We start from the raw sequence: 27,058 nt of genomic DNA on the forward strand, positions 1-27,058 counted from the left end.
TCCCATTTTTCTTGGTTTCGCTAGGGTGGTTGACGGGGTGGGGTGTGTCTCAGGGTAGTGTTTTTAGTGGTTGTGTGGTTTTAGTGTATTTATAGGTGTACGCCGGGATGTTTCCCGTTCCGGCCCCGTGTTTTGACTTCCGTTTCCGTATATTTCCGGCCACCGTACTTTCCGGTAGGCGCACACTGCGGTGACCGCTAAGAGGGGTGGCGGTATTGCACCTGGGGCGCCGTACGGCGGCGGTGTGGGCCGTTTTGGGGTCATTTCCGCCATCGCGGACTTTGCACTTCCGCCATGCCGTGGTGCTCGTGCTCGATGGGTCGGAATGGGCCGCAGTTTGCTCCTTCGTGCTATGGCGGAAATGCTATTTACGCTGTGGCGGTCCGGTCAGTCGCTTTCCGCAAGGGTCGTAATGAGGGCCACAGTCTGTCTAGAACATGACACACAGCACTCAAGAAACTCAAATGAATCGAAACATCACATCCAAGCACCGAAAAAACCCTTAGAGAATGCCTTCCTTTTCTCACATAATATCCAAACCTCAACACAGGAGATCTTCATGCATCAACCACCTCTCACCATAACGAGACCCCCAGCAAACTAGTAATTTGAAAACACTTCGGAAACCCAAAGAACACTCCCTTCCTTTTTGACTAGCCTCCAACTTCCCTCCACCTTGCCCAACTCACACAAATTCAAATCAGCTACTCTCGCAGGATTTAAACAAAATCATTTCCCCAGACTTCCAATGTCACACACTTCTAACTATAATTAATATACTCATGCCCTGGCCAACAAACGCCCCCAATATATAATCAATAGGAAGGCCCTTTGGACACAAAGCCCTCAATGCCGCCTACATTTCACACCTCGAAAGTTCACAAGCACGCAAAGCTCATGGTATTTTCGATCTGCAACCTCAACACTAACACTGCAATCTTGCCTTTCCCTCTCCTCCCAACTAATTAATCCACCCACTCTCTTCCAGATATGCCAGAGCGCCTTGTCACCATGCGAATGGCAGGGATGCACAGTGCAAATCCTAATAACATAACATAGCATGAACATGGTCACAAAAAGGGATGCCGACTGAGGTGTGTGGCAGAATCTCAAACAAGCAGGAACCAGTCCAATCCAGCAAGGACGCTTTTGTGAACGCTGGCTCACCTTAACAAACACACTGCGAGTGCAACAAAGCCAGTTGCATATGTATGGGACTTAAAAACCAAACGGCCGCCACTGTGGTCCTACTTGGGGGGAAAATGGCTGCCATTGTGGTAAAAAGGCTACATGATGCATCCTAATTAAAAGTGAACAGCTGCCACCAGCCTGTAAACAAGACCTCACAGTGTTAATGCGAAAACACACCTCAGGACACAATGGGGCATGTTTGTGTCACCCTTGCCCTGGTGCTACCAAGACAGCACATAATAAATAGAGTTGCAGTCTACAGAGAGGTTTAGGATTAAGTATCACTCTGGAGAAATAGACATCAGAACACTTAAATAGCCAGAAAAAATGTTAGGTGGAGGACCAAGAGTCATTAAAAAGAACCTTCTTACCTACGAGTAAGAAATACATCCTACTGTGCGGATTGCAGTTATTCTCTGCTTGTTCGATGGTAAATGGTTTATTGCGATAAACAGTGAGTTTTATGTCTTCAAGATCCTGATTTAATACAGACTGTTGTGGATGTAATGTAGTGTAAGTGGTGTTGTATATCTCCCCCCTTCCACCCTTGGTGACATCGGTCGATAGAAGTTGAATTCTTGAACCCTTCTCTGGGTTTGCCTGAATATTGTTGCACCCCCAATTACACAGTGGTACAGGGTAGCCCTAACAAACACAACGCCCCTGTTAAAGGCTTAAAACGTCGAGTTACATTAATATTATGCAAGCAGTGTATGAGGTCAGATTAAAAATTACATTTATTTTTTAACGTACTATGATAGCTAGAGTAATGATTATTTGAAACGTATACATGACTGAATTAAAGAAACATACATTATGTATTAATGAAATGTGCAACATTTTTACTATATGAAAGCACTCATTGTATAGGTCAATTAAATATTCACGAAAATACATTACACTTTCATACAGATTGAAGATTATCGCATATACATCTGCGTGCCTACATATGCAAGAAATGTATTTACCACGATGCTAGCCCGGGGTGCAAGAGAGGGGTGCGGTACTGGCTACAGCATAGGTGGAGGGTACAGTATAAGAGGGAAGGGGTGGTCGGGCGAGTGAGTGGGGCCCATGATCACCAGCTCACGAGATGGCCCCTGGTCGAGGGGCAGAGCATGTAGAACGTTTCCTCCCAGGAGTATCCAGTGATCAATAAATAATGGGTTATACGAAATCTAGACCGTGTTTTCATTAGCAGCGCATTATCGCTTTATAGATTTGCTAAACTCAATTTTCAATAAAAAAAATCCTTGTGCCTTTCGTTCCTAAATTAATTATTTATGTTGTTCTTTTTTTCCTTTTTAGCCTGGACCACTACGGGGTCCCTGTCGGCGTGGGGGATAGCTCTTGCTGTAATTCTCCCAATTGTGTTTGGTGTTGTGCTCTTCTTGTGCGTGTTTTGCTGCATCTCTAAAGGTGAGCTCCTGCATGTCTTTAATTGACGATGAACTCTGTAGAATGAGGTGCACGTCACTGCGATTCCCACTGAGGTTACAGCATTGCATCCCACAGGTCCAGCACAGCAGGCAGAACTCCTGCAGGGCGCCTGTCAGTAAAGGCGCTGCTTTGCCATTTCACCACAGCAATGCCATGTGCCTCTGTTTCATAATTTAAGTTTAATTATGTCAATTTCATCACTAATCTAAGTTGAACAAGTAAACTACAATGCCATTACTTGTTTGTTTTTTTTAATACGCAATTTCTATTCTCAATTTTTATGACACGTTCTTCAATGATGTGCACGTCACTGCGATTTGTGGAGGGGGGTTTGTTGGAGCCCTCCTGCGTTTATAAATAAACGTTTTCAATCTGGAATGTATCGTCATTCAACTAATATTTTAGGTGCGGGGGGAAAGTGGACGTGGCATAAGCCCACTAACATATCGATGCAAACAAAAGAAAAGGATCCAGAGTTGGAACCCTCCCTTCCCCTGCACACTCTAGTTATCCCGTCAATAGACTGTTATCAATATTTTAAGTAATACAAAAGCTTAATTTGTATTTCAGATTTCACCACTTGTCAATGTCAATATAACACTGAATCTTTGTATCAAAAAAAGTGAAGATTTAATGTAAACAGAATTTGTTATTCTTATAAAGTGCAGATTCAACGTCCCAAACAAACAGCTTGTGTTAACAGTTCCAACTTTGTCTGTATTAAGTTCAATTTAGACGGCTGACGCGTTTCGAGTTAACCAACTCTTCTTGAGCCACAGTCGAATTTTCTTGCTGAGTTTTCAAATCCTGCCCCGCAACCTCTGCACTTGGATGGCATGGAATTTCGGTGTGTGTTGTAGCCTGGATTCGAATATGCCTGCGTCGGGCCTCCAGGGTGCGGACGTGGTGCGATTTCTTCTGTATGTCTTTCCAGGCAAAGCCAATTACAGCAGGCAGCCCTGCTCCAGAGCTGTGGTGGCCCGGCTCCGGTCACCGGGGCGGGCCACAGATGCAATCGGGATCACCCAACACGGCAAATTCGCTGGGAGCCACCAGCGGATCGAAGTTAGGGGAACACCCTATGTGAGGGATCACCCCAAGCTACCAGCAGCTGCGGCTCCTAGGGCACTCGGGCCATGCTGCAAGTAAGGCCACGATCACGTGGCACCCACACAGCACACACAAACACAGACACGAGTTGCTGCTTCCTGGGGCTCTGCTGCACTGCCCTCCGCGTGCCAGCAGAGCCCCTTTTATTAGAGGAGCGTCATGACACAGTCATGACGCTCACGCACAGTTGAACGCTAGACCAACAAACAACATCCCTCCTTTATTATAAACAAACAAAACCATACCCCACTGCAAACGGGAACTCTGCACTGGGTTACACGTGGTGCATTCTAGTCCGCGCACCGACCGTGCCCCTACATCATCACAGCAAACATCAGGTGCATTCCAGTCCGAGCACCTCTTAATGGCTACTGCAACTTCACTGTTTAGCCCTGCAAACAAACAGGTGTGTTCTAGTCCGCACACCACGGTGCCCGACGACGGGCTCCGCAGACTCCGAAGATCCCGGGATCAAACTGGCCACCAGTGCCGCTGCAGGACAAGAAGAATATATTCTCTTCATATTCCACCTCCCTCAAATCATATAGTACTTCTCGGGGATCCCCCGCCACCTGGACCACTGCCACCTTGGGGGTCTTTCTCCCCTTTGACTTGTTCCCCCCCGATGCCCCCACCATGCTGGCTGGGGCTGGGGCGAGGCATACCCGTGCAAAGTGATCTCCTTTCCCGCACCTTCCACAGATTTGTCCTATCGCCGGGCAGTCCTGCGGGTGTGGAAGATCCCACCCACACTGATGACATATTGTGGTATTGGGGTCTCTCCTCGGCCAGTCTCTCCTCCTCATCATTCTTCCTCCTGGCCACTTGCCGACAGCGGCCACCTTCTCAATCTTCACTCGCTGCATGGGGGCCTCCATCTTGAGGTGATGTCTAGAGGAGTCCATGACTGAGGCCCGCACCTCTGCCAGTTCCTGGGCCCGGCCAAGCTCTAGTATTCAATCGAGGGTGAGCGTTGGGTCCCTCAGGACCTGTTTGCGTAGCTTCGAGGAGCTGCAACCATAAATGATCTGTGCTCTGATCTCACCCCCCTCGAAGTTCCCCAGGATGCAGGACAGTGCAATGTCACGCAGCCTCCCATGGAATGCATCAAGGCTTTCCCCTTCTTCCTGGTTTTCACACCTCATCCGCAATCGTTCGTAGTCCCTGTTGACCATGGGATGAAAATACTCATTCAGGGCTGCAACGGCTGCGTCGTACGACTGATTTCGGGGCCTCAAATTCTTAAATAGCCTCTGAACCGCCAGCTCGGTGGAGTACAGGAGTGTTGGGCGTTTTGCTGCATCTTTGATCTCCATCGCCTCGAAGTATAGTTCTAGGTTTTCAACCCAGGCTGTCCACCGGGGTCCCAAACTGGCGGGCGAGCCCATCACATCGAAGTGGGGCAGTGGTGCAAGCTGTCCTCGACATATGCCCTCATTATCTTCCTCCGTCATGGTGCCTTCTGGGCCGGATGACTGTTATGGTGAGGGCGGCTGGCTGTTGCGGATCATTCAGTCACTGCGCCGCTGGTGTCCTGACCCCTTGTGTGGATGTTGACGGTGGCAGGGGTGTCCAGATGGGGGCAGCCCGTCAGGGTAACACACTGGGCGAACCCCCCCCCTGTTGTTTGCCGCTGTAGGCCCCTCCCTCAGCGCTCACTGATCATGGGCCTCCGTGATGCCACCCAGCAGGTCTTTCCCAGCGGGCGCACAAGCACTCCGAATGGAGCCGCTACCCCTGAGGTGGAAGGCAGGCACAGGCAACAGGGCGGATTAACATGGAATGGCTTTTGTTGTCACTGCTGCCCTGTCTGCCGCTCACCAGTTGTTCTGGAGCACGAGATGGGGCCCTGCCCCTTTTCTTTGTGTAGGGCTGCAGCTCCCCCTACCCATGTGGCTCCAGCCACGTGGATTCCGCTAAACTCGATCGAGGCCGCCTGGGTATGCTTGCGGCTCCGTTTCATGCTCTCTCCTCAGCAGGCACCAGGTAACCCGTGCGCAGTTGTCAGTGCACGGCCCCTGGATCACCTTCAGCGCGGCGCCCCTCCTTCTTGCACCGTGAGGAAAAGAAAAAAAACCTGTTTGTGGCTTTTTTTTGTTGAAATACCAACGTTTTCACCCGTCGGCAGCCTGGCGCTCAGCGGGTGTGCTCCCCACTCTGGTGGACCACGGCGCTGTGGGCCAGAGCTCCAGGCCACGCCCCCTTCCTTTGTTCTTGGGCAGGGCGCCGCCCCGTCCTGCTGTCACACGGCTGCTGGCTGCCGGCTGTGGCCGTGTCCGCGGGTCCTTTCGCCCTGCATGCCGCGAACACCAGCAGGCGGGCGCAACTTCCTCGTCGCCAATGTGGTGGCCCAACTCCGGTCACCGGGGTGGGCCACAGATGCAGTCGGGATCACCCGACACGGCAGATGCGCTGGGAGCCCCAGTTACCAACAGCCGCTGCTCCGAGGGCACTCGGGCCGCACTGCAGGCAAGGCCACGATCACGTGGCACCCACACAGCACACACAAACACAGACACGAGTTGCCGCTTCCTGGGGTTCTGCTGCACTGCCCTCCGCGTGCCAGCAGAGCCCCTTTTATTAGAGGAGCGTCATGACACAGTCATGACGCTCACGCACAGTGAATGCTAGACCAACACACAACAGCCGCCTCCTAACAGTCTCGCTCGCACACCCAGAAGCGGAGACCACTGAGGTTACAGCATTGCATCCCACAGGTCCAGCACCAGCCTGAACTCCTGCAGGGCGCCTGTCATTAAAGGCGGTGCTTTGAAACATTTCACCACAACAATGCCATATGCCTCTGTTTCATAATTTAAGTTTAACTAGGCCAATTTAATCTTTAACCAATGTTGATCAAGTAAGCTATAACACCATTACTTGCAAAAATGTATTGTTTTTTTTTTTAATCCGCAATTTCTATTTTAAATTTTACATGACGAATTCTTCAATTCATTCATTTAAAAACAGAAGAAAATGGATTCTGAAAACATTTGGAGGTTTATCCTGCAGTTTCCAAAGTCGTTTTTTCCCCATCTAATGTTAATGTACAATGTGTAGCCCAGGTCACGTGCGTACCGTCATTCACAATTTCGCTTACCAAAGGTGAGAGTGTAAATTCTAGCCCTTTTCGAGAGAGCCATATCGCAGGTTACAACATTCAGAAAAAGTTCTACTAAAATACACAATATTCGTTTTTTTAATATATTTATTTGTCTTATGAAGAAAAGTGCTTCGAATAGAGAAAATAGCAGTAAGCAATCAAGGATGTCATTTCACCAAAATGCCTGGGGTAGCGGAGGTGACATCACACAACCCTTGACCCCGGATGACATCACAAGAAGTGATGTTATTTGACCCCACCCGAAGTGATATCGCGGGAAGCGATGGAACACAACCTTTCACCCGTTGATAAAACGGAAGTGGCATCATATAGCATTGTACACTACAAAAAATATGGTAACGATATCACTATAATGTGATGTACATTTCATACAAGAATGGATCGCCATATGTATAGTTAAGATCAGTGTGTATAGGCCAATATTACCAAATTACTGTGAATGCAAGCAGACATCCATGACCAAATGCTAATGATGTATTATTATATAGCACTACGCTTAAGCGCTTTATAACGAAAAAATATACACCCAATATCACCCAACCTGTGTTGGTACTTATTTATTAACCTCAGATGGATGAAAGGCTGAGTTGAGACGTTTAAGAACAGACTAAATCAGTGACTCACCCCCTGAAGTGTGCCTGAAATAAACCTTTAATGAGTCTAGCAATTATTGTATAGAATTCCAGAAAGAAACATTATTTGGTATTCCTATCCTTTCTTATTTAGGGTCAGTGCTCAAAGTGTTAGACTTGTGGCACTCTTGTTCTTATTTTTCTTCTTTTTTTAAGGGGCCTGAACAAGAAAGCCAGCCACTCCAGAAGTAAAGAGCCACATGGTGCTGGCCAAAACCCAGGAGCTTGCATTACAAAACAAATGTTTACCACAGAGGTCGCAAAGGAGACCTCAGAGGTTGCAGAGGTCGCAGTTGTGACCTCTGGCGACCCCTAAATGACGTCCCTGTAAGCGAATCAATCAGGTTCTTAATAATTGCAGCCCAGTGGCATCTGAATGAGCATCCACGTGTTGAAGATGAAGCAGGGAAGTAGAAAGGGGCAGATTAGCAATAATCACTTTACTGCGCGTACCCTAGGGACCTATGCTTTGTATTATATACAGTGGGATCCAATCATGTACTTATGTATTATATGTAGGAGGAACAATGCTTTTCTGATCACATAAAATGTACAATAGATAAGAAATCAGATTTGACAGGAAGAAGTGAGCTTCTCACAATGGGTTGAGTTTGAGGGACATTCTGACCAGGTTGTGCGGGGGAGTAAGTGGAACACTCACTGGTGACAATACATAAGTGGAGGTTAGTGGTACATCCAGCTTTGTTTGTTTGTTTGTTTGTTTGTTTTATTTATTTGTATAGCGCTCCAAACCCAGAGATAGAAGGGCGCTTAAGAAGACGGTTACATAATTGTGAAGTATCTTTGTGTTACATACTTCATACATACATACTTATAATACATGCATATATTATATAAAGCACTACAATTTACAGTTATATGTTAAAATAATATACAGTTAGCAAAATACAATTTCAGTATACAGTTATATACAGTAAATGTAGCAGTTTACCGAACAGGGGATGTAAGGTCAGGTGTCAGTGGAGCTGCTCTTTGTTCAGGAGCCAGCTGATAACCTGCTTCCTGAAGATCTGGAAGGATTCGATAGTTTTGAAGTTGAGAGGTAGGGTGTTCCAGAGTTGGGAGGCAAGTACTGTAAAGCTGGTCTCTCCAGCTCTTTTTAAGTGGAATCTGGGTACTGTCAAGCATAGAGTGTTGGAGGATCTGGTGGTTCTGGTGGCATGATTCATGGTGAATTTGTTAGCGAGATATGATGGTGCTAGGTGATTAAGGGACTTGTACGTGAGGCAGATGGTTTTAAAGTCCATTTTCTGGTGTATGGAGAGCCGTTTGCAGGCTTTCCTAGCAGTGGAGATATGCTCTCGTCTGGGAATGTTGAGGACTGCGCGCAGAGCGGTATTTTGTAGTACCTGTAGTTTGTTAATTACGGATTGGTTAGCACCTAGGTACAGGCTGTTGCAGTAGTCCAATTTGGATTGTATGGGGGCTCTGGCGAGAGTGAGACAGCTATTGGATGATAGGAAGGTCTGCTGGCCCTAATGAGCTTGCCGGTATAGGCAGAGGCTGAGGCGATCATATTGGTGTGTTCGGAGAGGTTGGTGTTGGCATCCAGATAGAAACCAAGGGTTTTCACGCTTTTGGCAATAGGGCTGTGCTCGGTATGCAAACATAATGGGTGAAGTGCTAAAGTTGAGGCAGAGGAAGTGAGAGACAGAGGCAGGTTAGAGGCGAGGGAACAATGTTAGCTAGCAGGTGGATGAGAGGTAGGTGAAGAGGGTAACTAAGAGGCGAGTAGGTAGGCTTTTGGTATGGTTTTCATCATTCGCAGATTGGGACTGGGAGGGTGGTACCAGGGTTGGGCGATTCCTCTGTATGCACCAAGATTTCATTACACAGATATGAAATGTTTTTTATGCAATCTTAATGCCCTAAATAGTTATAATGTTCTTATTTGTGTGGCAGGAGAGAGTATTCCAATGGTAGGCATCCACGAGGGAGGTCTGGCAGTGGGTGGCTGTGAAGGGTGGGCAGGGATCAGAGAGGCTCAGGAGGGCTTGTGATCGCAGTGTCTGGGTACGGGTGATGAAGCACATCGAGTTTATAATCCTTCCTGAAATGCAGATGGACTACCCATTATGATCCATCATACATCCAGATGTTGGAATCATACTGTAACAAAATTCTGTTCTGGCAGGACAAGTAAAAGGAGTGACCAAGCCCCTCTGAGCTGTATAAAATGTGTACCACGTCTTGCCTTTTTTAAGCAGAAAGGTACACATACAAAAGTAGACAGTACACCTGCTTCACCTTTGTTAACGTAGGTTGAGGGCAGGCTATACTCTCCAGAGAGATAGGTTAGCAAAGGAAGCAGCCAATTGATCACAACAAAGTAAGTACTCAAATAAAAGCAATGGTTAAGTCTCTCTGCGAAAATGTCAGTCTTTTTCTAAAAACACATAGGGCCTCATCACGAGTTTGGCGGTAACCCTTAAATCTGGCGGTAGTGCTATTACCGCCTGATTTACGGGTCCGCCAAATCAGCGCTTTGGCGGATTTCTCCCCAGCTCTGAGCTAGGGGGAAATCCGCCCAAAATTTGCGCTCATACCGCCGGCGGGAAATCCGGCAGCGGTATCAGCGCGAAATTTCCCCATTGAGCCCAATGGGGAATGGGGCATTCCCGAATGGGCTCAATGGGGAATGGGGACTTCCAAATCAGCCAAACCCGTGATCCGGCGCTAATAGCACCGGTGGGTTTGGCCGTAGGGCAGATAGCGCCAGCACTATTAGCGCCGGTGTTACCGCCCAACTCGTGATGAGGCCCATAGTATTTTAAAAAACAATAACCACACACCCCCTTTAGAGAAGCACGGAATAAATGGGCTCAATAGCTATAATAGGTTGACAGATAAATGGGAATGTATTTGTTGGAGGGAAATGAAAAATATGCAGTATTTATTGTAAAAGAAAACACAAAGATAGTATTTTCTGAGTTCTTTGGACAAAACTAGTAAAAGGCAAACTAAGCTGTCTCTAGGTCCCAAGCTAAGCCCTAGCAGTAAGTGTATTTAGTTTGCCTGAAACTGGCGTGTTTTCTATATTAGTGTATGGCGCGTTGCTGAGCTAGTTGGTGTGGAGTTGGATCACAGTCACTGCAGTACCCTTTTGTTTGAGATTGCATCCACTTGTCTGGCCTGTGCTAACCCTGCCTGGGTTGGTGCTCGACTATTCTGCCTGCAGCTACTAAAGGGGCAATACCGCACAAGTTGTTGAGCTAGTTGGTGTGGATTTGGATCACAGTCACGGCAGTCCCCGCGAGAAACTTGGGTGAGGTCTTAACAAACATTTTTTTCTGATTGATGTTAAGGTGCCCGGCAGCCCATTGCACTGGTGGTGGAGAGCCTTTACATGCAGGCCCAGTGCCTGTTGTGCAGCGCTGGCGCTGCGCTAAATAACACCCTGCAGGCAGGAGTCATGGTGGAAACTGACTGCCTTGCGCGCGCTTGTTCTTCTTCTTGCTGATAGATTTTTATCCATCAGCTGTGATTTTTGGATACCGAGGCTTGAGCTTCATTACTCCATCTTCTCAGGTTGAGTATGTAGTCATGGGTTTGTATTATTCTTGGTCTGTGTGGTCTTGTCACAGTAGGGCTGGTTTCACAGGGTCTTAGCAGCAATGGGGTGACTGCCTAGCGGTAACACGCTCAGCTCTTTATAGGCAGGCTGACACTGCTGCCACGTGTCACATAACACATGACTTCTGCATGAGCCCAGGAGGGCCGTTAGTCACGACATCTGATTAAACAGCTTTTTCGTAATATGGTCATCACAGCAAGCATGAAGGGAAAGAAAAAACTCAGAAGCCACTGTTGCCTTGCTCTTTTGCAGGGTAGGGAGGCCCATTGCTACTTTGAGATCCGACAAAACTTTAATTCGGGCATCCACAAAAATACCTAGAGCACCCCCTATGACTGTTCTCAGTTTATCACCGAGTACACAGGTGGCATCCTCTACTAAACTCGCCGATTTGCAAAGGAAAAAGATGCACTGCTAAAAAATAAAGGGTTTCTGTGCGATTAGACCTAAAATAACCCACTCCCGCTGCAAACTGAACAATGGCCGCCGTCTCTCTCCATCTACATCCATGACCATAGATAGCAACAATTCTCTTCTTAATCTTTGTTTAAATTTGCAGCAGGAAATGCTCATAACACCTATAACATCAGACGCCTTAGGTGTAAATGCGATTGCCAGTACAAACTTGTCTGTCATGCCTGATTTGAACATACTCGTTTCCTTTTTGTCGGAGGACCCTGATTCTTGTGAAACCAGCTGAGAAACAAGAAAGCCTTGCTGTAACTATGCATTAATAAATACACCCATTAAACCAAGTCTGGATGCTCAAGGAGATACGATTGGTGCGATTTTCGACATATGCTCTCATTTGGCGGAAGAGAGACTAAAAATATTCTGGCTAGAGTTGTAGATCTCATTCTAACACAAAGCGCGAGTCACCACACTGCATCCAATAGAAACATTGGCGTAACAAATCTCTCCTGTTTCTCTTAGCCCAGATGACATTGGGGGGCTTTGAATATGAAGAGGTGGATGTTTTGCAATTTATGTCCCCCGAGCAACATAAGCTACCGGTTACAAACAAATCCATTCCACACAAATCCAAACAAAAGGCGAATGGCAAGAAGAAACGCTATAGCAGGTGCAAGAAAAACATTATAATGCACAAGCATGTGGTCCCTACGCGAAGAAAAAATGAACAAGCTCTGGCTATGTCCAATCGAGAAGTCATTGTCTGCTTGTCTGCTTGGAAGGTGACGATTGTAACATCCTAAAACATCATACCGAGTTAAGTCAGACAAATAAGTCTATTATAGTAGCACAACCTGTATCCACTCTGGACAATTGGCTGGAAGGTCAGAACCTGGACCCTACTACTCAGCTGACCCAAAACAGCTCTTTGTATCCACTGGAAAGATCAATGTTAGTGATCTACTTGTTCCTCAAACTGTTCTTTCGGAGTCTGCACCTCTGGTTTCGTTTCCTGGCAGGGCCTATTCACCAAATAGCAATGCTTCTTTGGAAGGCTTGAATGTTGAAAGTCAATCTCTGTACACAGGCATCCTAGTGGGCGATCGCACAGAGGGTTGGAATTTGAAGCACAGTGGCCAAATCATACATTGTTCCAGCTTATTGCCAACCCGCCAAGTTGCTATTGACTATATTAGACTTTGTGCGATAGCCCTTTCATTAATCGCACACACCTGCGATTAATGCTTTTCACCTTGTTCTGGAGCTTAAAATGATCACCTCACAAGATCTACTAAGCATGAATGGAATAGTAGCAGTTACTGGGCTTTGGCTACATTTGTTTTCCCTGTTGTAGTGAATCTCATTTGTGCTTATGGAAGCCATATAAACAACCTGGGCTTTGAAATCCAACATAAGTTCTCGACCCAACAAATGAGATCTGCCCTTGAACCTTCATACACCCTGATGGGATCAAACAGCAATCCATCATGGGATATCCAAAATATGCATGCCACGGAGCAGCCTCATATCCAAACTATCAACCCAATGAAATCACAGTCGAACGGTCCTCCAACAGATGGCAGAGTTTGGGCAACAAATACTACACAGGGTTGGCAACATTGATCTTCTCGGTCAGCGCATTCAATTAAATTATTGCCCTGGAACACCAGAGGACTTCACTCATTTCTCACTGAACAATAGGGCAAACTAATAATATCTGACGCTTACTTACTTTTCCTACAGGAGACATGGATAACCGGAAAACTTGATATAGACAGAAATACTCTATATACCCATCAAGCCATCAAAGGAAAAGGAGGAAGACCCAGGGGTGGGCTTTGTCTTTGAGCTAGAACCCATTTACACATGAACAAGTATAAACAAGCTTATTTGGACATAGCTATTTATGTGCAATAATTACTGACTTTCCAAGATCTAACTGCAAGGCCCCGGCTATCGTACTATATGAGCTTCTGGATGGTCTAAAAAAAATACTTTAGAATCCTGGCAAGAAACAGTGCCGGCGGCCCTATTCTCATGGCAGGAGATTGTAATGCCCACTGCATTACAGCTGAAGATACCTCCATTGAAGTGAACCTTGGAGATATTCCCAGTGGTAAAGGAGAACCCTGCAGCAACAATCAGATGAGGAAGCTGAATAAGGGCAAAATATGGACAAATCTGTTTTTGAAGTATGACCTGCAACCATTGGACCCTTCTGACAGTAATTTACTGTTGAATCTCAAAACCTGGCGTTGTTTGTTTGTTTGTTTGTTTATTCATTTGTTAAGCGCACCAGACTCGTGAGTAAAAGGGCGCAGTCTTATAGAGATGCAAGACTTACATAGTTTCGTATACACAGGTTACAATATTTACATAATAGCAAGATATACAGTTTTTTACATGATTACAGGATATATACAATGTACAAAATAGGACGAAGAAGAGAGTAGCCAGTGAAGTTAAATAAATGAGCAATAGGCACTGTACAGAGGATGAATGTGCCACGTGGGGCCCTTTGTAGGATACTAGGCTCTCGAGTGGATCACAATGCATAGGTTTTCAGAAATGAATGCAAAAGTCAGAATTAATACAGTAGTCCGCTGTTTCTGCAGGATGACCAAGTCACTATGGGAGTAGGCAAGACCTCTAAGGGTAGTGGAGACTAAGGATCCGTAGCAGTGATATGTTTTATTAAATTTTTCCTGAAATGGAAGTAGAGCTGGTCTGCTCTCAGCTCCTGAGGCAGTGAGTTCCAGCTTTTGGCTGCCTTAACAGTAAAACTATTACCCCCAATGGTAGTGAGCTTATATTTGGGAATAGTCAGACAATTAGTATTCCCAGTTCTAGTGGGTCTGAGAGAAGTTCTTCTCTGGATTTTGTCTATGAGATAACTAGGTGCTGAGTTGTTAAGAGCTTTATGTGTCAAAGAGAGCGTTTTTAGTAGTATTTTGTTAGATGTAGATAACCATTTATGTTGGCATCTCAAGGAGGAGATGTGAGTTTTCTTAATTATGCCTAGAGCTGCTCTTAGGGCATTATTCTGTAGTATTTGGAGCTTTTGAATGGTAGATTTACTGGCACCACTGTAGAGGGCATTACAGTAGTCAATTTTGGAAAGTATTAGAGCTCTAGCCAAGATCAGACAACTATTGTCAGAAAGGAACGGTTTACCAGCTCTGAGTAATTTGCATGTGTAAGCCGTGGCAAAAGTGAGGGATTTAACCTGTTTATCAAAGGACAGTGTGGAGTCCAAATAGAATCCAAGGGTTTTTACTTCCTTGGAAACTTTAATGGTGTTACCGTCAATATTGAATGGAGAGAATTCTTGGCCTAGTTTTTTGATATTAGCCTGCGAACCCAGAATTATAAGTTCCGTCTTATCATCGTTCAAGCACAGGCCAGGAGTGGCCATCCATGCTTGGATGATAAGGTAAACATTGTTCACTAAGCCCATGTCCGTATCGTAATCCCCAGAAAGTGGGAGGAGAATCTGAGTATCATCTGCATAGTTAGTGTAGGTGATACCCAGCTGGTCCAGATCGTCGAACAGTGGCTTAGTGAAGATGTTGTAAAGGATAGGCGAGACGCAGGACCCTTGGGGAACACTGCATAGGATGGGTGTAGGGTCGGCAGCTGCTAAAGGGGAGAAGACTCTCATGGTTCTCTCGCTCAGGAAGGACTCAATCCATTTTATGGCACCCGTGGAGAAATGGGCTGCAGAGTCAAGGTGGCGGCATAAGACCTTGTGGTTGACCAGATCAAATGCGGCAGAGAGGTCAAGTAGGAGCAAGAGTACTGTCCTTCCTTTGTCTCTCAGCTCGTCTATTTGGGACTTTAGGTCGATAAGGGCTGTCTCAGTTCCGTGTAGTGGGCGGAAACCAGATTGTCTGGTGCCTAGAAGTTTATGCAGTTCCAAGTGTTTTTGAATTTGAATGTAGGCGGCTTTATCCAATATTTTTAGTAGAAATGGGACCATGGTAATGGGCCGGTAGTTAGTGGGAATAAGAGGATCTAGTCTCTGTTTCTTAAGGAGGGGTAGCACCCAAGATTGTTTGAGGTTAGCAGGTATGGTGCCTGTAGCAAATGAGGCATTTATCAGTTTAGTTATGAATGGGGAGAGTTCTCTGGCAGCATCTTTTATTAGCTGTGCTGGGCAAATATCGCCTTTACAGTTTGAGGGCTTCAAAGATAGGATGTGAGGATAGCATGTCGTGTCTAGACACTATCTTCGCCACTCAACACATTTTCTCACACATATTGTCATATAAAGGGAATTTTAATGCAATGAGCGACCAAGCGACCACACGGCTATATCAGCCACGTTCTCCTCACACAAGAAGGTGGCCACAGTCGGGGTGGCGATGGCACTGGCCACCTGCAATATACAGGGACACCGATATAAGGTGGACCACCACAGCTGTAATTAAAGCTAACACTGTATTGAGCCAGGTTGTCAACAAGGAGGTTACTATACCGCATGGCAGTGTACCTACAATGAACAAGGTAGTAAAGAAAATCATAGACTCTGTCGCTCAAGGTAAATATATAAGAGAGAGGGAAACTATCCAGCGGTATTTGACATCGAAATACACAAGGCACCATTAAGGCTTCATTACATATGAGTTTTGAAGGGAAAGAAAAACATTCTAAGTAAACAGAGAACCTGCTTTACTCAATGGATGAGATCATACAAAATGAACAAAAACTCGGCAAACTGGAAACTGGCTTATAGACTGATAAAAGCCCATGAAGCTAAGAGGTTCTGGCACATTTGCCTATTACATATAATGGGGTATACACCTAGAGAGATTAACCCAATCTCAATGGAGAGCTTGTGTGAATATATTGGCAGCCTTTTTTGGGATATGTGTGAAGTAAACTATGGCATAGACTCGGATGTGGAACAGTGGCCTCACTCAATGCATCCAGAGCGCCCGGCCCAGACAATTTACCTAACATTGTATACATCCACAAGTATGGGCAGAGATTTTGTTCCACTGCTTCAGCCACATCATCGTCACTGGGCGTATACCAGCCAGCTGGTGTCATTCCATCCTGATACTAGTCCATAAAAGAGGTGTACTAACAGAGCTCGACATCTTCACACTCTTGGCAATGCCGGACTCCAGCAGCAAAATATTTGCAACAATATTACTAAAACATCGCAGTAAATGGGCAGAGGAGAAGTTGCTTGGGCCCTTGCAGACTGGGTTCAGAGCAGGATGTAGTACCGTGCACAGTATTTGGGCACTACAATTGCTTGTGGCAGAAGCAAGTCATATGGACAACAACTGCCTATATAAGTATTTCATAGATTATTCCTGTGCATTCGACTGCGTCATTCGGGTCTGTCTGTGGGGAAACCTGAGAAGTGGGGAATTGATCTGTCTTTGCTACACTTCATATAGGCTCTTTACACTAATACCAGTGTGTCTGTCAGAGCTTTACAGGATGGCCTCCAAATTGAATACATATGTACCAATGTCGGCCTAAAACAGGGTTGTGTTCTCGCACCCGCCCTTTATAATCTATATGTGTCAGACTTGAGTATTGCTCTAGAAAAATGTGGGAACTTACCTCCCAACCTAGCGGGAGCACCCGTGGGGTGGATTTGCTATGCAGATGACAGTCTTCCAATGAAGACCGGTGGGGCTTGAGAGATCAATTGTGTGTCTTAATGCATAGGCGAAAGAGAATGGGCTGAGAGTCAACCGAAATAAGACCAAGGTTATGACCCTTGTGAAACTAAACATCGGACCCTTCCTTTCTGCGTCTTTATTGATGGGGAAAGTTTAGAGGTTGTCAATTTTTATGTCTACTTAGGACGACACATTGGCACCTATCCTGTAACATCATATAACAAAGATTCAACACATGCAAATGCGTTGGCAGGTCATAAAAAACATCAACAATCAGAAATGTGGGGGCTTTGTTGAAGCTATTTGTGAGGATTAAATCAAGAGTATGGTTCGGCTCGGGGCACTGGAGGGGAAATTGATTTGCTCTATTTTGGAATTACCAAGCTCAGTCCGGGTGGAAGCAGTCTGCCTGGAAGTGGGGCTGACATCTCGCTGTACGCTTTGGCAGATTGCACGTTGCAAGTTTTATGTTTATCTTTAGAACCTGGAAGAGCGCAGCGGTAGCCTAATGACCATCATGGCTGCCTATGTAAATGCACTGGTAACAAAAGTCAATGGAATGCAAATAAATACAGTGAACTTGCGTTGACTGTTCACCAATACTTAGATGAATTGGGTCCTGTTATGTTATGTTATGTTACTTTACATTTATATAGCGCCTTATATACCATTGGTATGGTCTGAAGGCGCTGGTAGGTTGAACGCCCTTGGGAACCAGAGTTCAAGTCAGTAGAGAAAGAAGAAAGAGTCAAAGGTGCGTGTGAGCATCGGCTATGTGTGCAGCTGGTGCAGAATTCGTGTAATAGCTGCTTCTTAGCGGTAGGTGTGGTCTAGATCACCAACATCTCCATACATTTAATGAGGAACTTAGGACCAGGAAAGCCCTGCAAAGAAAAGCCTCAAGACGTGCGCAAAAACACCCATCTAAGGAAAATATAGCTCTTGCATTAGAACAAACAAAAGGCTATAAATCATGGCTGAAAAATCATCGTAGGATGTTATACCAACATGATGCAGAGACTATGCTAAGAGCAGTCTGCAGAAGATCTTCCAAAGTCTTTTGGTCTCTGGTCAAAAAGTCAACAGCGACAATGGACATGACTATCTTAAACAGTGTCAGCGAGGAAAAATGGGTGCAACATTTTAACAACCTATCTGAAATCACTGGAGAAGATGAAGAGACAAACAACGCCGAGAGTGACTTGTCAATCACTTATAACAAAGCAATAATTGTGAAAAAGATAAAAATATTAAAAAAACTCAAGAGCTCCGGGCCCGGGTGGAATTTCAAATGCCCAGCTAAAACAGGACCCTGAATCCTGGGCAGTTTTGATCTTGGAGATATTCAATTGATGTCTTGAAACAAGATCTATCCCGGAAACCTGGAAAACGGCTAACATCGTTCCAATTTTTAAAAAGGGTTTAAAGAGTGAATCACAGAATTACAGGCTGATAGCTTTATTGGATGTCATAGGGAAGCTATTTGGATCACTAATTCTGGATATATCTGCAAGAATGGCAAAAAGAAGCCAAAACGGCAGACCCGTTCCAATCTGGATTTGAAAAGAACCTGGGAACATCCATCAATATCATGATGATTAGTATCTTGAAGGCAAGAGCTTGGGAAGGCAAGTTAACAACATTCATAGCTTTCATAGACTTAGTGCAAGCTTTTGATTGGGTAAATAGAAAAAGACTGTGGAAGAAACTAGAAAGATCAAAATGCCCCCCTTCCATATTAGCACTGATCAGAGCCCTACATAGTGAAACTTCGGTGAGAGTGAGGCTAAATGGGGCCGGCCAGCTGTCAAAAGCAATAACGACAACAAGAGGGGTCAAGCAGGGCTGCCCTTTGGCCCCAGCATTGTACAAAGCCTATATGTCCGACATTGTGGATTCAGAAAACAACACTCGTTCTTTCCCTCCTACAATAGGTGAATCCAAGGTTACAAGGCTCCTCTACGCCAACGACATAATCTTGTTGGACCAAACTGCCATCGGTCTACAACGCCAATTAGACAGCCTCTCAGCCTACCTAAAAAAAAAATGGTTTGGATATCAACACAAACAAAACGAAGATTATGATCATCGAAAAGCCAAAAACATCAACAACAAAAAATCATTGGTTCGTAAATTCAGAGAAATTGTAAACAGTAGAAAGCTTTACATATCTGGGAGTCAAAATCTGCTGAGCAAAATTGAAATTTCTCTGCAGGAACACCTTTTTGCAAGGACAAAGTCTCTTGCAGCCCAAGCCCTGACTCTGGACAGAAAATACGGCAAATTTTCACTTATTCCGGTGATAAACTTTTTCTAAACAAAAGCCACGCCAGCGATAACATAAGGTGCCGAAGCGATGCCACAACTTCCTGCCACACTGTGGGATAGACTCGAGGGCCTATTTTGGCATAAAGTATTGAAGCTGCCTAATTCGACACCAATAGCAGTAATCAGACGAGAGCTAAGTCTGTCATCAAAGAAATATGTGATCGAAAGAAACAGTCTTTTATTCTTGGGAAAAATACTGAGAACTCCTCGTCCGCAAATTTTAGACATCATCTACAGAGAAATGGTAAGCGAAAAGACCCAGATGTTGACCGCCTGGAACAAAAAACAACTCGTCCTGGCAGAAAAAAAATAACGATAATTTAAAAAAAAATCAGGTGTTCGGAATGGGACATCGAAAGGATCCCTGGAAAAATCAAAGACAGACTGAAAACTCAAGATTGGATCGAAACACTTGATGAAGCAAGTGAATACATATCCTTGTCACATCTGACATTCAAAACATAGACAAGGTGAGAACTTACTTAAAGAAATCCCAGATTAAACACTTGCGATCAATCTTTTTAAGAGCACCCCTGAATGTCCTAAAGACGAACAAAGTCTTATATTTCTGAAAACAAGCCGAAAACAAGATATGTCGTTATTGCTCAGTCACACAAAACACTGAGACAGTGCGACACCTACTTCTTCTCCGTCCAGGAACAGACAAATTAAGAACAATGTACCTTCCACCACCTTTCCAGTATGTCCCACTTAGTGCATCCGGATCAATCTGGTTTAATCCCCACGAGATCGGCTCCACTGAACCTTTGAAAATTGTATGGGGTGATGGCTCAGGTAAGTCCAGATGTGAGAGTGGTGGAAGTGGCCCTGGAGGGCGAGAAGGCATTTGACTCCATCTTGGAAATATCTGTTCATGGTGCTGAGCTTTTTTGTTATTGGCCCTTACTTCCTTAGTTGTGTCTGACTCCTATATTCTAACCCAGGGGCTGGAGTCCTCTCAAACCGAACAGTGAGATGTTCCTCCTTGGTAGATGCACCAGGCAGGGTTGCCCCTTCTCCCCAATACTTTTCTCCCTCACCATTGAGCCCATGGCCGCCTTTATTACGCAGGTTCATGGAGACAGGGGATTCGAATCAGCAGGTCTACACAAATAATATCCTTGTACGCCGACAATACCCTCCTATATGTCTGCAGACCAGAACACACTCTTGAAACTATAATGAAGGATATTCATGAATTTATCCGCTACTCTGGTTACAAAATAAATGATTAAAAGTTATTACCTATCATACCCAATACCACATACCCATCCAGCATAGGGGGGTTTAAATGGGCATCCATGCGCTTTTGTTATTTAGGTATAACTGTCATGTGAGCGACAGAGCGTTATGCAGACAATTACGAGACCTACTTGAAACTATCTACGAAGCTGCAGTTTGGGCAAGACTCCCAAACTCCCTATATGGGCATGTAGCAATTTTGAAAATGGTGGTCCTCTCAAAACGTCTGTACTTCTTTTGCAGTATCCCCTTGTGGCCAGGAAGAGCCTTCTTCACCAAGCTTAAGTCCTTAGTCACTATATACGTCTGAGGACCTGGGGTGGCAAGGATGAACTGGAATATATGAGCAGAACCATACACAAGTGGCGGCCTAGCAGCACCTGATTTTGAACTGTTCTACTTAGCTTCACAAGCCCAATTTGCATGACATTGCTGTAACCCTGAGGATACAGCCACACACGTACCGTTAGAAAAGTATGCAGCTTCCCCCACTGACTTAAGAGCAGTGATATTTTGTACACATCACAGACTCCTGTTCTTTGACCCAGTCAGTACCACTGTTGGTGCATGGGTGAAGATCTTTGTTAAAATCAATGTGGAGACGCCCTAGGACAGAGGAGCACCACTATGGTGCTTCCCTGGCGTTAGGGAGAATTCTCAAAAATGTGCTAATTCCCTCCACCTTAGAGACCAACAGCAACTTTACTGGATTATGAGGACTGGAGAGAGTGAGACCCTTTTTCCCCCCATGCTCATGTATTTTAATGTGATTTTATACACTGTTCTTTTTTTGTTATGGAGTCTTACAAACTCCATAGGTATTCTCTTTTACAATGGTGTCACACAGCATCTTCAGTGCAGTGGCACAGGGAAGTCTTTTAGATTTCCCAAGGATTAAATACCTTCTCTGGGATAAACTACCATTACCTAGAGCAATAAGGTAAAATTTACTTTACTTAGCATTGTACTCGCTAGACCCAGCACACCCTATCCTACAATAGAGTGCTGGAGGGGTTACTTAGTATCCCGTGTCTAAATGCTCATGTAAAAAATGTGATGTTACCCTTTCCTCAATTGACTGGCTGTTGGCAGTGGTTTTCTGCTTTGAACTACCAAGGTTTGCTTTTACCGCGACTGTTCGCGGATCCAGTAACGTTAACCGGAGGAGCCATTTTTTTCAAAATGGCATCCAGCCATCCTTGTTAAAATGGTGCCCAGTCTTTTTTCACCATGTCTTTGTGGAAAGGTCCTTCTAGAGTGTCTCTGCATGCCAAACCAGGTTTGGTCTCTTTGTTCATTCCCCTTTGGCGGGCTTCTGGAATGAAAACCGCCTCTGGCTACAGAGTGTCTGGGGTAGGCAGGAAGTGTGGGAGGTGCCCGAAACTCCATGTGCTTAGTCTCCTAGGAGACAAAAATCCACTCTGATGAATGGCTGGCTGACTATCCGGCAAGGACAACCAACCTGCTGGGTGAGTGGCAGATAGGCTGGAATGAAAAGGAGAGAACTGAATAAAAGGCAAGTCTCTTGGCTTGGAAGGCAGAGTCGACCACTGGTCGAAGGAACCGAAGAAGAGCTTGAAGAGGACAGCGGCTGCAACTCCTGGACCCTTGGTTTGCCCGGTGAAGCCCTGCTGCAAGGTCCGAATCATCAAGTTCGCATCAAGAGAAGCCCTGCAAAGGACAACTTCTCACTTTGAGCTGGTAGGACCAATCGACTCCCAAGTAAGCCACCTGGAAACCCATTTGGATCTGGTTGCATTTCCTCAGAGTGCTACAGGAAACCGTTGAGCCAGGGAGAGGGACACCAGATTGTGTGCGTTACTTGTAAACTGGCCGAAAGCGTTTGGAAGATCCTCCGGACTCCGACACAGGACTGACCAAGCCTGTTTCCCCCATCACCCCGTCAGTTGAGTGTGGGACCTCAGATGTGAGGAAAGTCCACCTTGACAGCCAGGAACTGCGCTTATTGCTATCTGCTGAACCGCAAGGAGCTGAAACGTGAAACAGCCACTGAAAGTAAAGTTTGACGGTTGCCAGCTTTGACTGTGCAGGAGTACCCCGACGTCCTCCCTCTTGTCCCCACGACTGAGCCCCAAAAACAGTGAGATCTGCAGAGCTGTACAGGAACAGAAGTCATGAGCTGCATCTTTTTCTTCTTTACTAAGGCACCGTAAAACTAGTCTAAGAGAACTTGCTCTTACTGTGGAAGTGCTTGTAACTTCTGCAACTCAAGTCTAATCAGCTTGTGGCTCTACATTTGATTCTTCTTTTTAGCAAAGACGCCCAGGTACTTGTGCAAAGACTTTTCTGTTTACTTACCTGAAGTTCTGCATCCTATACAAAGACTTTGGCCTATTGACTTTGGCTTAGCCTATTGAATTGCATGACTCTTTTCTGAGCTCTCTGAAAGTATTTGCGCTGCTTATGACTATTTATATTTCTTGTGTTCTAATAACTTCCTTTTACTTACTTTCTAAAGAGTATTATGTATGCCAACAGTAAGATATTAATGTCCCCAGCACCATTGTTACTGAAGTCACCTGTGGGTGTAGGTTGTGTCTGTGGGCCATCCCAAAAGGGCCTTGTCTGATCCAGAAACTCAGTACAGTATTGAAGTATATTTGTGTGTTACTCTTCTATTTCTCCCTTCTGAAGAAGGCTTTATAGACTTGTACATTATTAATTGTTTATGCAAGAAACCTTGAGTGTAAGAGTCTATTTGAATACCTGTAACTGAATCTTTGTAACTAGACTACAGCTCACCTTTTCCTTCTTGAGAAAATCCTGGCTGCTCAACACGCTACCAAAATTGTGTAGAACAAGCTTATACCAAAGGTTGGGTTGCCTATACCTTTAGTCATAGTTGTTTGTAGTGCTCCCAGAGGGTACTGCATTCAAACTTTGCCTAACATCCCTTAACTGCTGAGGGTTTTCCCACCCAGTGCTGAGCCCTTTTTTGGCGATTTCAGTATGGCGCCATTCAATCCCTTGTAACATTGTTACATGCGATCTCTGCCAAATTTGGCCCCCTTTCTTCCCACATACTGCCACCAAGGAATCCTAGTTTGCTGTATGGGGGTGTGAGAAAATAAGAGCAACTTATGTGTTTTTTCAGAAAATGACAATAATATGATGTCCAAAGAACTCTGTGGTTTTTTCCTTGTAAGAGATGGGAACAAATGGTTTGCTGTTCTGAATTCACCATTTTCCAGGCTTTCAAAAAAAAGGTTAAGTGGAAACAACAAAAACAGAATCGGAAACACAGCCAGGCCAGAGCTCCAGGATGGCCAGGGGTGATGTCCGTGTCCTTGGGGGCCTCTCTCTGATGTGGTTCGACGATCCCCGAGTCCAGCGGCAGTCCGAGCTCTAGGATGGCTGGGAGTAATGTCCCCCGGCATTGTGTGCCTGTATCCTAAGTGGACCGACCTTCCTCAAACCCAGCAACGGTCCCAGGGAGTCCCGGCACTGTCCCCATCCCTCCCTGGAGGGAAAACTTGTATGACAGCCAAGCCAGAGCTCCAGGATTGCCAAATTAAATCTGGAGTCTAGACACTTATACAGTTTTGGGACATTCACAGGCTATCCTCTACCCTCGGATATAAGACCGGGATCCCCAGAAAGAACCTTAGTGGGGCACACATGCCAGGTATGGTCAGCTCCAGCCTAATTCAATTTATTGACAAATCTGTAAATGTACCAGTTTTAGGCATGTAATCTAAGAGATTATTATTTGTTTTAGAATCTGCAGATTTCAGAACTTTGGATCAAAGATGGTTATGAATAGATCTTCAAATTACTACTCCTGATGAAGGAAATTCTATTTTCCGAAATGGGTTGAGTTTTTAATAATACCTACCCCTGAATACATGTTATCAATATGAAATTAATATTGTAACGTTGTAGCTTCAGTTGGAATAAATCGTTTTTGCTCTACCTTGGTGAATTACATTAAAAAGAATGTTCTAATTGCTAATTTATGTCCGATTGAATTAAACTCTAATAGGTTCTTTGGCATAAAAGCCACACCATAATTTACTACTCAATTTACTCATAACTACTATTTCTGTTTATGTAAAGAATTGTCTTAGAACTATTTAGTTACTAACAGCTAGTTAATTTGTTAGTTGAAAATATGCATGTATGAATGTTATTTACCTATTGTTTGTCATTGACAATCTCCCGAGTGTGCAGGGGACACAAGTGTTCCACAGACCGTGGACACTTTCTTTCCTCTTGTACGTGTTCGGTCCTTGCCCTTGGGCACCTGTCTCCCATGTTGGTCGACCGTCCCAAAGTCCAGCGGTGGTCCCATGGAGCCTCTACAGGTTCCCCATCCCTCCGCGCAGGGAAAAGCTCCAATGTAGTCCAGCCAGAGCCTAGGTGCTGCCCCCGGCCTTGGGTGTCTGCCTTGCACGTGGGTCATTTCTCCCCCACATCCCACCCCCACAGGGTCTTCTACACGTCCCCGGAGGGAAAAGCTCCAACTTGGCCCTGCCAGAGATCCAGGACAGCCGGGTGTAGTGCAATGGGCGAAACAGCCCCACCAACCCCAAAATCTTTTCCCTGGTGACTTAGGGCTCCTTACTGCATCCCAGGGAGTGGAAATTAGCTGGGTGTAGTCTGGAGAAAGCTTAAACCTAATCATTTGATTGGGACAGAGTGCAAAATATAGACACATTAACAAGGAAAAAGGGATAGCTAGAGCACAACTGGCATGGTCTTTTCACTGGTGCCCCTAGAAGCTATTTGACTAATCTCTGCTGCCCTAGATCGTGCCCCTTTATCACCCACCTACCCCTAAACATCTTGCCTATATTTGAATACACCAGGCGTGGTGTGGCATTGAGCATGGAAAGCGCGTCTGCCGAAAACGAACTCTTGAACTAGAAATGACAAGACATATCCTGACAGGATGTTGCTACAAAGATTTTTGTAGCTCAGAAAGCACCATTTAAACTGATCAGTTTTGGTTTACAATATACACAGCTGATTTGATTGCCATGACTGCCAGGGCCCATCATATTTGGATAATTACCCAAAAAAGAATAACAATTGTTGTTAAATAGTAGAGAGAGAGGAAAACAATATACAGTTTTTGTTTAAATTGTGCATGCAACGATCTATCTTTAGAATTTGCACAGTTTATGTAAAAGCTATTTCATGCAAATGCACTGGACTCGCACTAGCATTGTTCACTGAATGACATTTTAAATTTTTGCAATTGTAAAATGGAATTTTATATATCTATGAAGATATTGTTATTTTTATGTTATTTTAAATTCGTACTCGTTTTTCAAGATGCAAAAAGCTTTTTAGCTATACAGACGTATTCGTCTTTTCATGGCTCAACAGCTTTGAGCCAGTCCTCTTGGAGCTTGCCGAGTTCAAGCTCTGATTCAACGTCTTTGGTTTGTCTTGACAGTACTCTGTTATTGCGGTAGTGTCTTCTAGCAGGTAGCTTGAGACACTGCAGTAATGTCTTTGAGTAATGAACTTTGACATTCTCAATCAGTGGCTGGTTGTTGCGAAGCTGTGATTTGGTCTAGTTGCCTTGAGGTCTGCAATGTGGGTTGATAGGGCTTTGTCACAGCAATGATGACTTCAAAGTGGTTTACTAAGCAAATGCTGGGCAATTCTCCTCTGAACAAGAGTGCCATGAACAACCCAGACATGTGTTCAGCCTTGTTGAGACTCCTCAGTGAGGTGAAGCTAGGCCCGTCGAAGGCACAGTGAGCAAGGGATCCACGTTTGGGGTTGCTGATGGTACTCTTCTTCAGAGGCGAATTGCCTAGCAAATCAGTGCTGGACTGTCTTTGTGGGTGTGGCCAGACTGATATGCTAATGGATATGTCTCCTATGTGAAAGGTGCAGTGAGCTAAAACGTGGCTGTAGACCCTCATGAGTGGAAAAAATTCCATACAACAGGATATTTGAACCATGTTTGTTCTCGGCACAGGCACTCCCACACTCTTGTGTAACATACAGATGGCCCTTATCTTTTAGTCAAAAGTGAAAAAGCAAACCTATCTCAAGAGATTTGGGTGTAATAACTTAAAACGTCACAAGTTCCCACCAAGCTCTCTCTGTGAGATCAGGACATCTATTCTGCCCTCCTGCAAAAGTCTGTTATATGTGCGCGTCCTATGAGAGGTCCCGAAGTCCCATTTCAGTCTCTTCACTTATATTGTTTGCCTGGGCCCAGACATGACCAGTTTATCTGGTAAGACTCTGCAGTACAGGAGATAGTCCTGTTCCGTGAAGTGAGGGTGGAATCCCTAATTTTTCTCGATGACCGGTCTGTGTTGAGAGTCTCCTGTGCTGTCCCTTTTCTCAGCCCCAACAG

This window comes from Ambystoma mexicanum, chromosome 12, assembly GCF_040938575.1.
Source record: "Ambystoma mexicanum isolate Mex_15411 chromosome 12, UKY_AmexF1_1, whole genome shotgun sequence".
Classification (NCBI taxonomy): Eukaryota; Metazoa; Chordata; class Amphibia; order Caudata; family Ambystomatidae; genus Ambystoma; species Ambystoma mexicanum.